Source organism: Apium graveolens, chromosome 5 (genome assembly GCF_009905375.1).
Source record: "Apium graveolens cultivar Ventura chromosome 5, ASM990537v1, whole genome shotgun sequence".
NCBI lineage: Eukaryota > Viridiplantae > Streptophyta > Magnoliopsida > Apiales > Apiaceae > Apium > Apium graveolens.
The window spans coordinates 259,048,132-259,062,801 of NC_133651.1; positions in this window are offsets into that span (position 1 = coordinate 259,048,132).

A 14,670-nucleotide genomic window follows, 5' to 3' on the forward strand; every position below is an offset into this window, starting at 1 on the left:
AATATAGATAATTAAGGTATTTTTTTCTGATAATTTTTGGAGTGTTATATGATTTTATAATAATTTATGAATCTATTAATTATTTTCTGAATAATTACAAAAATGTTTTATAAAGCTGGGAATCGTCCAACTTCAACCCTTTTTTACGTTTTTACAACCCGAAACTCTTCCGAAAACTCCTTTGTAACACCCCCAGATCCGGGGTCGGGGATCCGGGTCGTCACGGTCTTTCTTTCCACAATATCACTTCACTTAATTAATAAATAACCTTATGCTGTGACCCCACACTAACACACACCACAACCCGTTATAGTCTCAGAGATGAAATTTAAATAAGTACAAGTCTTTGAATCCACAATTTAAAAGTTATTACAACCCAAAATGATTACTTGATAAATTTACAGTTAATTGCCATTATCTGCCACAAGTTATAATTATACATAATTGATTCTCAAAAGTAGATGGTCTGATCTACAATAGATCTACCTCTGCAGCTATAGCAGCTACAACATCAACGGGAAGACACAGGACGCTTCCCACGCGCTTGCGCTGGGTCTGCTGGAGTCTGGCCATCTTTCCTAACTGTTGTTGTGTGATGAAGAAATAAAGCAAGGGTGAGCAGCAAGCCCACCAAAATAATATGTATAATGATTTACAATATATGAGCCTACTCATAATACTCATGAAAGTCTTGGTCAAAAGAAATGAACCAAGTTTGATATCTTAATGCGATGAAGTCGCAAAATATTCAGTATATATACATATATACTTTTCAAAATATTGGAAGTCCTCTTCCATGCATAATATACACAAAGTCCCAGTGTATAACTGTATAAAAAAAAAATATCGTTGCAAGGTGATCTCATATATCTAACCTTGTCTCAACGTTTTTCTGAAAATCTTTGTCATTCATAAGACAATTATTAATTAGATATAAGTTTAAAAGATGAAGTTACAAGATACCCCAATATACTTATATCTTTCCCAAATACTACTTGAACTACCACCGTTCAAGTTATAAATTAGCTTCAAAAGTTCATCACATAGATGAGACTATAAGACAAGATTTGAATAGATTAAATCTTTAAAATATTATCAAAATAAAATGAAGTTACGAGATACTTCATTTGATGTAAACATCATTTTGAAAACTTGACCCTGCCAACACTCAACAATCGCCCAACCGTAGCCTTTCCATCGAAGTGCTCTGGGTAGTGTTGCAAAAATTATCCAATTGGATGATGAACTCATTACGGGAGTTTGCCGCGCCAGGAAGACCACTTACGATGATCAGTCGTAGTAGTACAACCCCACCATTTTCTACATGTAGAGGAGAACCTGTCGGATTTACTTGTCAACCGAACACTGAACTCCTAAGGAATGGACCGCCTTAGCGGAACTTCCAGGCCATTTGGGCCAATATAATAAGGCTGGGCCGGCGCTACTCGACCACTTACGCCACTCCTAGTTCAGATGAAATCCATGACTCTGAAACGTAAAGCTCGTTTCCCCCTTTCCCCAAGTAGAAACTTGTTGATACGGCTCCACCAAGAAGTCATACCTAGTTGGAAAGGAAAACTCACCGATATTTCCCAGGCGATGCCTGTTAATGGATTAACTTGTTCCAAGAATTTTACTTCCCGAATATTGGGTAAGTAATCAAAAACTCTTTTACCAAGACAGCAACCTTGTTGCGAATATAAAACACACCACCGAGCCGGATCCCCCAGGTTTTGAGCGAGTATTTAAATCCCCTTTTTAAAAGGAAGATCTTAAATATAAAAATAGTTTTGGGATCCGCTCTAACTTTTGAAAATCATTTTAAAGACTCGAAAACACTTTAAAGGGTGTTTGGAGTAAAACTGATTTAATGAAGTAAATCAGTCCCCAGAATATTTAGAAAATGTCTGAATATTATTATTTAAATAATATTCCCATAAAAAAAATAATCTTTATAAAATAATTGAAGTAGAAGTATTAAAACTTATACTTGAAATGAATAGCAAATAATCAAAGATATACTTATACGAAAGTAATATCTTTATTTGAATAATCAAAAATAAGTTTGATTATCGACACCTTATTCTTTAATAAAATAAAGAATATATCTCAGCAAATAATCGGAGTCATAGATCCTCAAATGAATATTCAAATAATATTCAATAAATAAAATAAGCTGAGTCATAATACCTCGAATGAATATTATAAATAATATTCATTAAATAAAATAAAGGAGTCATACATCCTCAAATGAATGTCCAAGTAATATCCAATAAATAATGTAAAGGAGTCATACGCCTTCGAATAATATTCGAAATAATATTCAATAATAAAATAAAGTTAAAGTTATCGAATAAACCTTATTCGATTAATAGTTTTAAAAACTATATCCATATATATATATATATATAAATATATATATATAATATACTCGGGAACATCGACTCCCGGTTTAGAAATATGTTCACCTTTTATCCCCTATACTAAGGGTATACGCAACTACTTGCTTATTTCTAGCATAGGTATTATGCAACTATAAGCATTGAAATCAACAGATAGATAACCAGATTACGAAACAGACATGCATATATACCATATTAGCATGCTCCAATATATCGCAAAATTTGCTAATAACAATCATGCAATATCACAAGATAATGCATATACATATATTTACATCACAACAACAGTATAACGGGTAGAAAACTTGCCTGAGCGACTGGGGGTTACGAATGGCTCGGGACGAGTCTGGTAACCTATAAGCAACAAGTAAGTTGGAATTAAACCAAAGTCACTTGTAAATCTATACTTTAACTAACTTAGACTCTAACGCTCGTTTTGCGCTCACTGATTCGCTTAAGTCACTCGGGTACCCTCGGCTCCACCATTTTTAATAATTTAACCTTTACGAGTTTTAAGGCGATTCCTTCGCGAGTGTCTTACCAACTGCCTAACACACTTACCATAAATGTTTCATACATTAATTAACCCTTTTTGGTCCTTAACCTATGTTTCAAAGTAAGGCGAGGGGAAAAGTTTCGTTCGCGAAACGCCGTTACTTGAAACGGTCGTTTCTCCTAAACCGTGCATCGGAATCGAACGAACTACATATCAAAACGAAGCTCGTAACATGAGCTATCTAAACATGGCAGTGGTCATAATCTAGCAGGGGGTTCTCGGGTCCTAATGTTATGCACAAAAACAGTCCAAAGAAAATCGGACATTACGACGGCTATGTTTACGCGATTTCCCATTTTTAAAACTACCCACAATCATCACAAACCATCCTCAAATCCACACACATCAAACACCCATCCTTACCACATCATAACAATCCCAAACAATTCAATATTACTCATTCATACATATGCTTAACCTAACTTTAATCATGCTTTAAGTTTCTTTAAATCAAAACCACTAAATTATCATTTCATTTCACCACCATTCCAAATCTCAACTCTAAACATAACAACAAGATACCATAACATCTTACTCATCAAAATCACTTTATAATATATATGAACCTAGGGTTTGAAAGTGGTATACCTTCCTTGGATTGGTGGGTGAAGCTAGGAAGCCTTAATAAGCTTGGAGTAGTCTTAAGAAAGCTTGGATCTTCAAGAAAACAAGAAAAAAAACTCAAGTTAAAACTTGAAAACACTATTCATTGTCTTCTCCAATGATTAAATCAAGAAGCTAGAGAAAGAATTTGTGGCTTAAACTTATGATATAGCCATTACTAAGCATAAAGAAGGTTAGGGAATTTTCTTACCAATTAAGGATGCTTGGATCTTGATTTTGGAAATTTTTAGCTTTGAAAATGCAAGAAAGCCGAGAGCAAAGTGAAGACAATGCCTTGGTTGATTTTTTGATTTTGATGTAATGAATTGCTAGTTGGTTGGCTTGTTTTTGTTATCCATTTAGCAAATTACCACCTTGTCCTTGCATTTGTGTGGTCCTAAATCAACCACACCTCCTTCCTTCCATGTCATGCTTATGTCACCCCTATGATGTCATCCTCCCTTCCTTGTCTCCTTTCTATTGGTTGGATGACATCACTCCCCTTAAACCCTTTGATTAACTCCCTAATCGTTTGCCTAATGACCGCTGATCTGTTGTACGGTTCGCTTAACTTTCGTTCTCGTTTTATCGTTTGAAGGATCATACCCGGGATCTTATTACTTAGGTTCCCTTAACCTTTCTCAATATATATATTCCTTCTATGATCCTCTTTTATAATCCTTTAATTTAAATCCTTTTTATCCTGTTACCTTATACTCAATTCTCTCCGTATATTGTGGATTTCCGGGAAAAACCAAAGTGTTCGGAATTGGATTCTGACGATCTTTACATACACTTATATACTCCATAGAGTACTAATAATATCCCATAAGATCAATAACAGAACCCCTACATAGCGTGGCATGAAAAGTTTTCTCATTCAGCAAAAACACTATTCATAAGGGTTTCAAAATTTTCCAAAAATTGGGGTTATTACAGTCTCCCCTCCTTAAAAGGATTCCGTCCCGGAATCAGATAGAAAATGAATAGGGATACCTTCCTTAGTATTGCACTTTCTAACTCTCAAGTCAATTCTCCACATTGTGGTCCTACCACCAAACTCTGCCTAGTTTGATAACCCTTCTCCTAAGCACTTGTTCCTTTTCACTCTATAACCCTTCCTGGTTGCTCCATTCAGGTTACGTCGGGTTGCATATCTATGCGCTCATATGCCTCTATTTATCTGGCATCTAAATTACACTTCCTTAACATTGATACGTGAAACACGTTACGACCTGCTACATGTCCGGGGTTAGGGCTAGCTTCTATGCTATCCTCCCAATACGTCTTAATATATCCAAGGGTCCAGCAATTCGTGGACTTAGCTTTCATTTCTTTCCGAACCTCATCAATCCTCTCCAAGGGATACCTATAACATTACTAGGTCCCCTATTTCATACTCTTTATCCTTTCGTGTCAAATCAACATACTTATCATGACCATCTTGGGCTACTACCAGCCGTCCTCTGATTAGATCTATCATATCCTTGGTCCTTTGGACTACTGCGGGTCCGAGCATCTTGCGCTCTACAACTTCATCCTAACATAAGGGAGATCGACATTATCTTCCCTCAAGAATCTCATAAGGCGACATCTCGATAATGACATATGATCTATTGTCGTAAGCTAACTCAATCCGAATTAAGTGATCATTCCAAATTCTTTCAAGTCTATTGCACAGACTCTCATTATAGCTTTTATCATTAGAGCTTCTGCTTCTCAATACCCATTCTTTTCCAGTTCGTAATCGCTACAACCTTCCGTTCCTAATATTATACTAGTTATACTTTTGCTCGTTAGCGTTCTATAACCTTTTAATAATCACGTCAACCTTAGTATCACGAATGTGTTCCCATTCCGCATACTACCACCACTTTATTACTCCTTTTTCAGCTGCTTCTATCTTTGGAAGCTTGATCAATCATATAGAAGTAAAGGAATTTGTTGAGAGATCACTATGATCATGAACACTTGTTATATTGCATAGTTAGTACAGAAGGTGGCCAGCCTTTAGTACTTGACAAGCAATTAAACAATAGATGGTATCCTACTAGGCTTCTATCACACAGATAGATAGTCATTCGGCAATACCTCCCCTTCTGGAAGGGTTGTTCTTCTCAGATTACATGAAATGAAAAGAAGAGAAAAGAACGAACTGAAGAGAATTGTATATATAAAAAAAATATATATACTGCCACAGAATATCTGGCTTGGAACCTACCTCTGAATTATAGAGGTTTGTCATAGGAGAACAAAACATAAACGTATTTATATCAGCATCAAGTATTATAGCATCGTATTTCCCATGCCTAAATATTTCTATTCCGTCCATCATTCCATGGACCCACACTCTTTCTCGAGCTTATACATAATCACCTTTGAAACTCCCTCGACATCGAAAATCGAATCTGGGATCTCATTCTATACATCATCGTTACTATAATTCTATGCTTGCACCGCAACCTTCCTCGTATAATAATACGACTCTCTATTGATAAGAAAGAATAATTATTCACCAGGTAGATACTCTACTTAATTAGTCTATCAATGATAACTTATACACTACCACGACCCGATTAGTGGTACTCAATCTCAACACCCATTCCAATACAACTCTCACGGTTGTAATCAGCTCATTACTCGCAGAATCATTGCTGCCTTACTATGGTCCACCACTGACCCACTGTAGTCATTCATTTTCCATGAAGTCTTAATAGCTAACCATACGGAGTCTATCCATGTCGTATCAAATCCTTCTAAGGAGGTAACATAATCACCATTCCTGATTCATGAAGAACACTCCTGATCCTGACATACATACATGACATGAAGCATATAAAATTGCAGAAGAGTTTCAATCAAAGCACCGATAGCAGGTTAATACCATTCTTAATCATACGCCCTAAATAGAGGACTTAAGTCAAAGGTTCGTCTAGTCCTTTTTGAAACATGGTCCTGGCTTATCTCAAGATAGTACCTTCTAAGGTAGATAGCCTGCTCATGGCGATTACACGAATTAAACCTTTACCAACTACTATTACGGTTGGGTATTGCACAGTCATCAGAAGGAATGTCAATCTTCCAAACCATAATTCAACCTTCACATTTTTAACCATCATCACTGTATTCTTTTGGCACACGCGCCTATAATTTTTCCTTTTACCGTTAAAGTGTCGGCCACCTCTTTGGCCTTTCCTGATAGTAATAGTTCCTTACAGTCAATGTCATTTTAACCACCTCCAAATAAATTTTCTACCTTATTTCAATCACAGCTTATGTGAAAATACTTTTCTTTAATATCTGATGAGTAAAAAAAAAAAATTTCCATTTTTCCATAAGTTATCCCCTCAGTCTTTAGAGGTTAATCACTGTCATGACTGACTCTCAATCATAATTAGAACATCTTTTATCTTAAGTCCTAATTGCCCTGAACAATTTCGACCATTACTGGTTCGATCCATACTTTCTCGTGGTTTAACACGTGCCCCATTTGGCATCATTATAATTACGTCATATTTCCTTTATCCACATTTCTATTCTTGAGAATTTTGAATATTACCTTTTTCCTTATAAAACCTCTAAGGTTATCCTTCAATCGTTCCTCCTGTATTCCCTAGATACAGGGCATATCACAATACCGTTTACTAATAGTGGAACCATTGTCTATATACTTCTGCAAAATTTATCCACTGATTCTTAAAGGTTGTTGTTACCTTAACCCTTTCCCAATCCTACTGTCAAAACTCATACTATCCCTATCAAGGGTGAAATGCCAACCTTTATGCATTCCCCTAGGATTCGTTTTAAGTTACCGATGTTCTATCCTTAATTCCACCTTTAAAAAGGTACAAGCATCCTTCCATGGATAAATAAAGTCATATATCCCTGATATGGGTATCTTATTCAATCATTCCCACCTCGATAGTAAATGCCTAATTTCACAATAACATCTGTATACAAAATGAGGTTAATCAAAATGGCCTCCAAAAGATAACAACGGTTATCCGCTTTTCTTGCCTAATCTGGTAACGATAACATGGATGTTCTGGAAGATATTGGTCATGTTCAACGTGAACTTCTTCTTAATAATTCCTTATTTACTTTTGTTGTTTATCTCAACAGTCACCTCAATGTTGGGATATCTTTCATATCTGGCGTCTCCCTTTCTGGGTATCATGCCACCGGTCTTACACTTCACCTTCTTGAAGGTCACTTCCTTCATCCAATTTTCTTAATTTCTTACTTTCTTATCCCCTTAGTCTATCCGCGTCTCATTATTTATCCTTCGAATTATCTCAAGGTTTCCTCGAATCCTCCCAACTTACAGGGGATAAACTATATGCATCTCTTATGCCTTCAACCGTCAACTTTAACTCATGGTGAATCACCCTCATCCTGACGATCATATACTTTTCTATTTCTATTAATAGGAGTCTTTAGGGTTTCCTCATACCCAACTCCCTTATCATTCCTCAAACTCTGTTGCCTTTTTATTCCTTTCCACTTCAATTCCTTTTCATTTTCCTTTCTCTTATCATTACTTCATGAACCAACACAACATAAGCATTGATTTCAAATATCCCGTCATTCTGGATTCGCGTCTTCAGAACGAATCTTGATAACTTTTACAACTTAGATTCATAATTTATCATACTCGTCTGCCTTTGTTCTGGCTCTAAAGCTTTTACACTATCTCCTTATCTTTGGGAATTACTTTCCCGAAAACAATTGACTGAACTTAAATCAGTTTATTATAATCTCTTGCTCCGTGCCTTCCTTGGCCTTTCACCAGCGTGTGGTCTCTCTCTTAGGAGGGTAAGTGACAAAACAGTCTTTTGTGGTTCGTCAATCATTTAGAATCTCAAATGATTCATCTATTTCCTTTAGCCAGGCTCTTGCCTCGACTGGGTCAGCTTGTTCCTTGGAACTCTGAGAGCTTAGCGACTTAAAGGTCTTGAAAGAATTTCTCACCGCATTGTTTCCTCAAGGTGGTGGTTGGGGATAATAGTCTAAGTTCTTTTTAGACAGGTCCATGAATTGCCATATAGGAGTACCGTCTCGGGTCTCCTTTCCTTACTCGCCTTTCTATTTCCTTAGTATGAAATGTTTCATCCTACTCCCCATAATTGGGGTCATCTTTTAATTTAAAATCCTCATTTTCCACTCCATTATGTCATGGGTTCCTTCTATCTTGATGGCGACCTCCCTGACTATCACGTTCAGAGTTTGCTCTAAATCTTATTCCTCAAACTATGGCTCTCATCTAAGTTCTCATCCTTACGCTCTTGAACTTTTGGAACCCAAATTCTATAGGAATACCTCATTATTCCCTTATCATCTTTCTCGATATTAATCTTTTATCTAATTGTTGGCTCCCTGCCTTCATTCATAACTTTTTCTGGCACAATATGATCTTTTCCAATAATTCGGGCTGTATTGCAATCTCAAACAGCTTTTCGGTACCGGCTCCGGTTACCTTCACTTCTATTTCCATTTTCTCAAAATCTCTTATAAACTCTCCAAAAGACATTATCATCTTGAGTCTCTCCTTTTTACTAAGGGCATTAGCCACCATATTGGCTTTCCCCGAATGATAAAGAATCTCCCAATCATTATTCTTAATTAGCTCTAATCTGCCTCCTCTGGCATATGTTGAGCTCTTTCTACGTGAAAATGTACTAGAGCACTTATGGCTTAGGTAATTCTCACACTTCTCTCCATACAAGTAGTGCCTCCAATCTTTAGGGTAAAACTATTGCCACGAGCCTAAGCTCATGGGCGGGGATATCGAATTTCATATTACCTTAATTGTCTTGACATGTACGCGATTACCTTACCGTGCTGCATAAGCACGCACCCTAAGCCCTTGTGCGAAGCGTCACTATACTTCATAAAATCTCTTTTTCCATCCGGCAACGCCAGCATAAGGGCCATCACCAACCTCTGCTTCAGTTCTTGAAAGCTGTTCTCGCATTTCTCTGTCCATTCGAACTTCTCAGTCTTACGAGTAAGCCGTGTTAAAGGGGCTACTATCTTTACTACTTGAACGAACCTCCGGTAGTGACCGGCCAATCCTACCTCTGGTAGTCGACCAAACCATGGTCATCAATTCATCAGTGGTCCTTTATCCAATCCTGTCAGGATCCTCCATGGGATCCTCCTCAACAACTATCCCTTCTAGGACAACATCCTCAACCGCTAAATCCTCAATATCAACATCATCCGGTCCTGCATTAGGACACTCTATCGGATCCACAATCCGATCTCCAATTAGTAATAAAATATCATCGCGATGTTGCTCCTCAACCTCAGGGTTCGGAGTCCCGCTACCATATACGATAACGAACTACGCTCCTATCACGATATTTATAAGGGTTCCCATAAGGGTTTTAACTGTCAGTACTACGTTAGGTAGCCCGACTATGAACTTGGCAAGAGTTCTTATTATCTTAGTGAACTTATTATCTTAACGTCCCATCATCTCTGAGGTTTATAACGCTTAGCTCTGATACCATTTCTGTAACACCCCCAGATCCGGGGTCGGGGATCCGGGTCGTCACGGTCTTTCTTTCCACAATATCACTTCACTTAATTAATAAATAACCTTATGCTGTGACCCCACACTAACACACACCACAACCCGTTATAGTCTCAGAGATGAAATTTAAATAAGTACAAGTCTTTGAATCCACAATTTAAAAGTTATTACAACCCAAAATGATTACTTGATAAATTTACAGTTAATTGCCATTATCTGCCACAAGTTATAATTATACATAATTGATTCTCAAAAGTAGATGGTCTGATCTACAATAGATCTACCTCTGCAGCTATAGCAGCTACAACATCAACGGGAAGACACAGGACGCTTCCCACGCGCTTGCGCTGGGTCTGCTGGAGTCTGGCCATCTTTCCTAACTGTTGTTGTGTGATGAAGAAATAAAGCAAGGGTGAGCAGCAAGCCCACCAAAATAATATGTATAATGATTTACAATATATGAGCCTACTCATAATACTCATGAAAGTCTTGGTCAAAAGAAATGAACCAAGTTTGATATCTTAATGCGATGAAGTCGCAAAATATTCAGTATATATACATATATACTTTTCAAAATATTGGAAGTCCTCTTCCATGCATAATATACACAAAGTCCCAGTGTATAACTGTATAAAAAAAAAATATCGTTGCAAGGTGATCTCATATATCTAACCTTGTCTCAACGTTTTTCTGAAAATCTTTGTCATTCATAAGACAATTATTAATTAGATATAAGTTTAAAAGATGAAGTTACAAGATACCCCAATATACTTATATCTTTCCCAAATACTACTTGAACTACCACCGTTCAAGTTATAAATTAGCTTCAAAAGTTCATCACATAGATGAGACTATAAGACAAGATTTGAATAGATTAAATCTTTAAAATATTATCAAAATAAAATGAAGTTACGAGATACTTCATTTGATGTAAACATCATTTTGAAAACTTGACCCTGCCAACACTCAACAATCGCCCAACCGTAGCCTTTCCATCGAAGTGCTCTGGGTAGTGTTGCAAAAATTATCCAATTGGATGATGAACTCATTACGGGAGTTTGCCGCGCCAGGAAGACCACTTACGATGATCAGTCGTAGTAGTACAACCCCACCATTTTCTACATGTAGAGGAGAACCTGTCGGATTTACTTGTCAACCGAACACTGAACTCCTAAGGAATGGACCGCCTTAGCGGAACTTCCAGGCCATTTGGGCCAATATAATAAGGCTGGGCCGGCGCTACTCGACCACTTACGCCACTCCTAGTTCAGATGAAATCCATGACTCTGAAACGTAAAGCTCGTTTCCCCCTTTCCCCAAGTAGAAACTTGTTGATACGGCTCCACCAAGAAGTCATACCTAGTTGGAAAGGAAAACTCACCGATATTTCCCAGGCGATGCCTGTTAATGGATTAACTTGTTCCAAGAATTTTACTTCCCGAATATTGGGTAAGTAATCAAAAACTCTTTTACCAAGACAGCAACCTTGTTGCGAATATAAAACACACCACCGAGCCGGATCCCCCAGGTTTTGAGCGAGTATTTAAATCCCCTTTTTAAAAGGAAGATCTTAAATATAAAAATAGTTTTGGGATCCGCTCTAACTTTTGAAAATCATTTTAAAGACTCGAAAACACTTTAAAGGGTGTTTGGAGTAAAACTGATTTAATGAAGTAAATCAGTCCCCAGAATATTTAGAAAATGTCTGAATATTATTATTTAAATAATATTCCCATAAAAAAAATAATCTTTATAAAATAATTGAAGTAGAAGTATTAAAACTTATACTTGAAATGAATAGCAAATAATCAAAGATATACTTATACGAAAGTAATATCTTTATTTGAATAATCAAAAATAAGTTTGATTATCGACACCTTATTCTTTAATAAAATAAAGAATATATCTCAGCAAATAATCGGAGTCATAGATCCTCAAATGAATATTCAAATAATATTCAATAAATAAAATAAGCTGAGTCATAATACCTCGAATGAATATTATAAATAATATTCATTAAATAAAATAAAGGAGTCATACATCCTCAAATGAATGTCCAAGTAATATCCAATAAATAATGTAAAGGAGTCATACGCCTTCGAATAATATTCGAAATAATATTCAATAATAAAATAAAGTTAAAGTTATCGAATAAACCTTATTCGATTAATAGTTTTAAAAACTATATCCATATATATATATATATATAAATATATATATATAATATACTCGGGAACATCGACTCCCGGTTTAGAAATATGTTCACCTTTTATCCCCTATACTAAGGGTATACGCAACTACTTGCTTATTTCTAGCATAGGTATTATGCAACTATAAGCATTGAAATCAACAGATAGATAACCAGATTACGAAACAGACATGCATATATACCATATTAGCATGCTCCAATATATCGCAAAATTTGCTAATAACAATCATGCAATATCACAAGATAATGCATATACATATATTTACATCACAACAACAGTATAACGGGTAGAAAACTTGCCTGAGCGACTGGGGGTTACGAATGGCTCGGGACGAGTCTGGTAACCTATAAGCAACAAGTAAGTTGGAATTAAACCAAAGTCACTTGTAAATCTATACTTTAACTAACTTAGACTCTAACGCTCGTTTTGCGCTCACTGATTCGCTTAAGTCACTCGGGTACCCTCGGCTCCACCATTTTTAATAATTTAACCTTTACGAGTTTTAAGGCGATTCCTTCGCGAGTGTCTTACCAACTGCCTAACACACTTACCATAAATGTTTCATACATTAATTAACCCTTTTTGGTCCTTAACCTATGTTTCAAAGTAAGGCGAGGGGAAAAGTTTCGTTCGCGAAACGCCGTTACTTGAAACGGTCGTTTCTCCTAAACCGTGCATCGGAATCGAACGAACTACATATCAAAACGAAGCTCGTAACATGAGCTATCTAAACATGGCAGTGGTCATAATCTAGCAGGGGGTTCTCGGGTCCTAATGTTATGCACAAAAATAGTCCAAAGAAAATCGGACATTACGACGGCTATGTTTACGCGATTTCCCATTTTTAAAACTACCCACAATCATCACAAACCATCCTCAAATCCACACACATCAAACACCCATCCTTACCACATCATAACAATCCCAAACAATTCAATATTACTCATTCATACATATGCTTAACCTAACTTTAATCATGCTTTAAGTTTCTTTAAATCAAAACCACTAAATTATCATTTCATTTCACCACCATTCCAAATCTCAACTCTAAACATAACAACAAGATACCATAACATCTTACTCATCAAAATCACTTTATAATATATATGAACCTAGGGTTTGAAAGTGGTATACCTTCCTTGGATTGGTGGGTGAAGCTAGGAAGCCTTAATAAGCTTGGAGTAGTCTTAAGAAAGCTTGGATCTTCAAGAAAACAAGAAAAAAAACTCAAGTTAAAACTTGAAAACACTATTCATTGTCTTCTCCAATGATTAAATCAAGAAGCTAGAGAAAGAATTTGTGGCTTAAACTTATGATATAGCCATTACTAAGCATAAAGAAGGTTAGGGAATTTTCTTACCAATTAAGGATGCTTGGATCTTGATTTTGGAAATTTTTAGCTTTGAAAATGCAAGAAAGCCGAGAGCAAAGTGAAGACAATGCCTTGGTTGATTTTTTGATTTTGATGTAATGAATTGCTAGTTGGTTGGCTTGTTTTTGTTATCCATTTAGCAAATTACCACCTTGTCCTTGCATTTGTGTGGTCCTAAATCAACCACACCTCCTTCCTTCCATGTCATGCTTATGTCACCCCTATGATGTCATCCTCCCTTCCTTGTCTCCTTTCTATTGGTTGGATGACATCACTCCCCTTAAACCCTTTGATTAACTCCCTAATCGTTTGCCTAATGACCGCTGATCTGTTGTACGGTTCGCTTAACTTTCGTTCTCGTTTTATCGTTTGAAGGATCATACCCGGGATCTTATTACTTAGGTTCCCTTAACCTTTCTCAATATATTATATTCCTTCTATGATCCTCTTTTATAATCCTTTAATTTAAATCCTTTTTATCCTGTTACCTTATACTCAATTCTCTCCGTATATTGTGGATTTCCGGGAAAAACCAAAGTGTTCGGAATTGGATTCTGACGATCTTTACATACACTTATATACTCCATAGAGTACTAATAATATCCCATAAGATCAATAACAGAACCCCTACATAGCGTGGCATGAAAAGTTTTCTCATTCAGCAAAAACACTATTCATAAGGGTTTCAAAATTTTCCAAAAATTGGGGTTATTACATCCTTCTTAACCTAATCTGATAATTTCAGACATTTTCCGTATTTTGACTTTTTCGATCCGGATTACGGTTTGACCCATGCGCGGCCTGGCACAATATTTTCGATACGATAATCATTTCAATAAATCAAAAAAACGCGTATTCTCAAAAGACGGGATAATATTGCATTATTTTCGTATAAAGTGTTTTATAAAAACCCCGGTTTGGATAATTATCCAATACGGGTATCAAATCGGATCGTTTTTGTAGTTACTTAGCAGCTAAGTAACTAATTT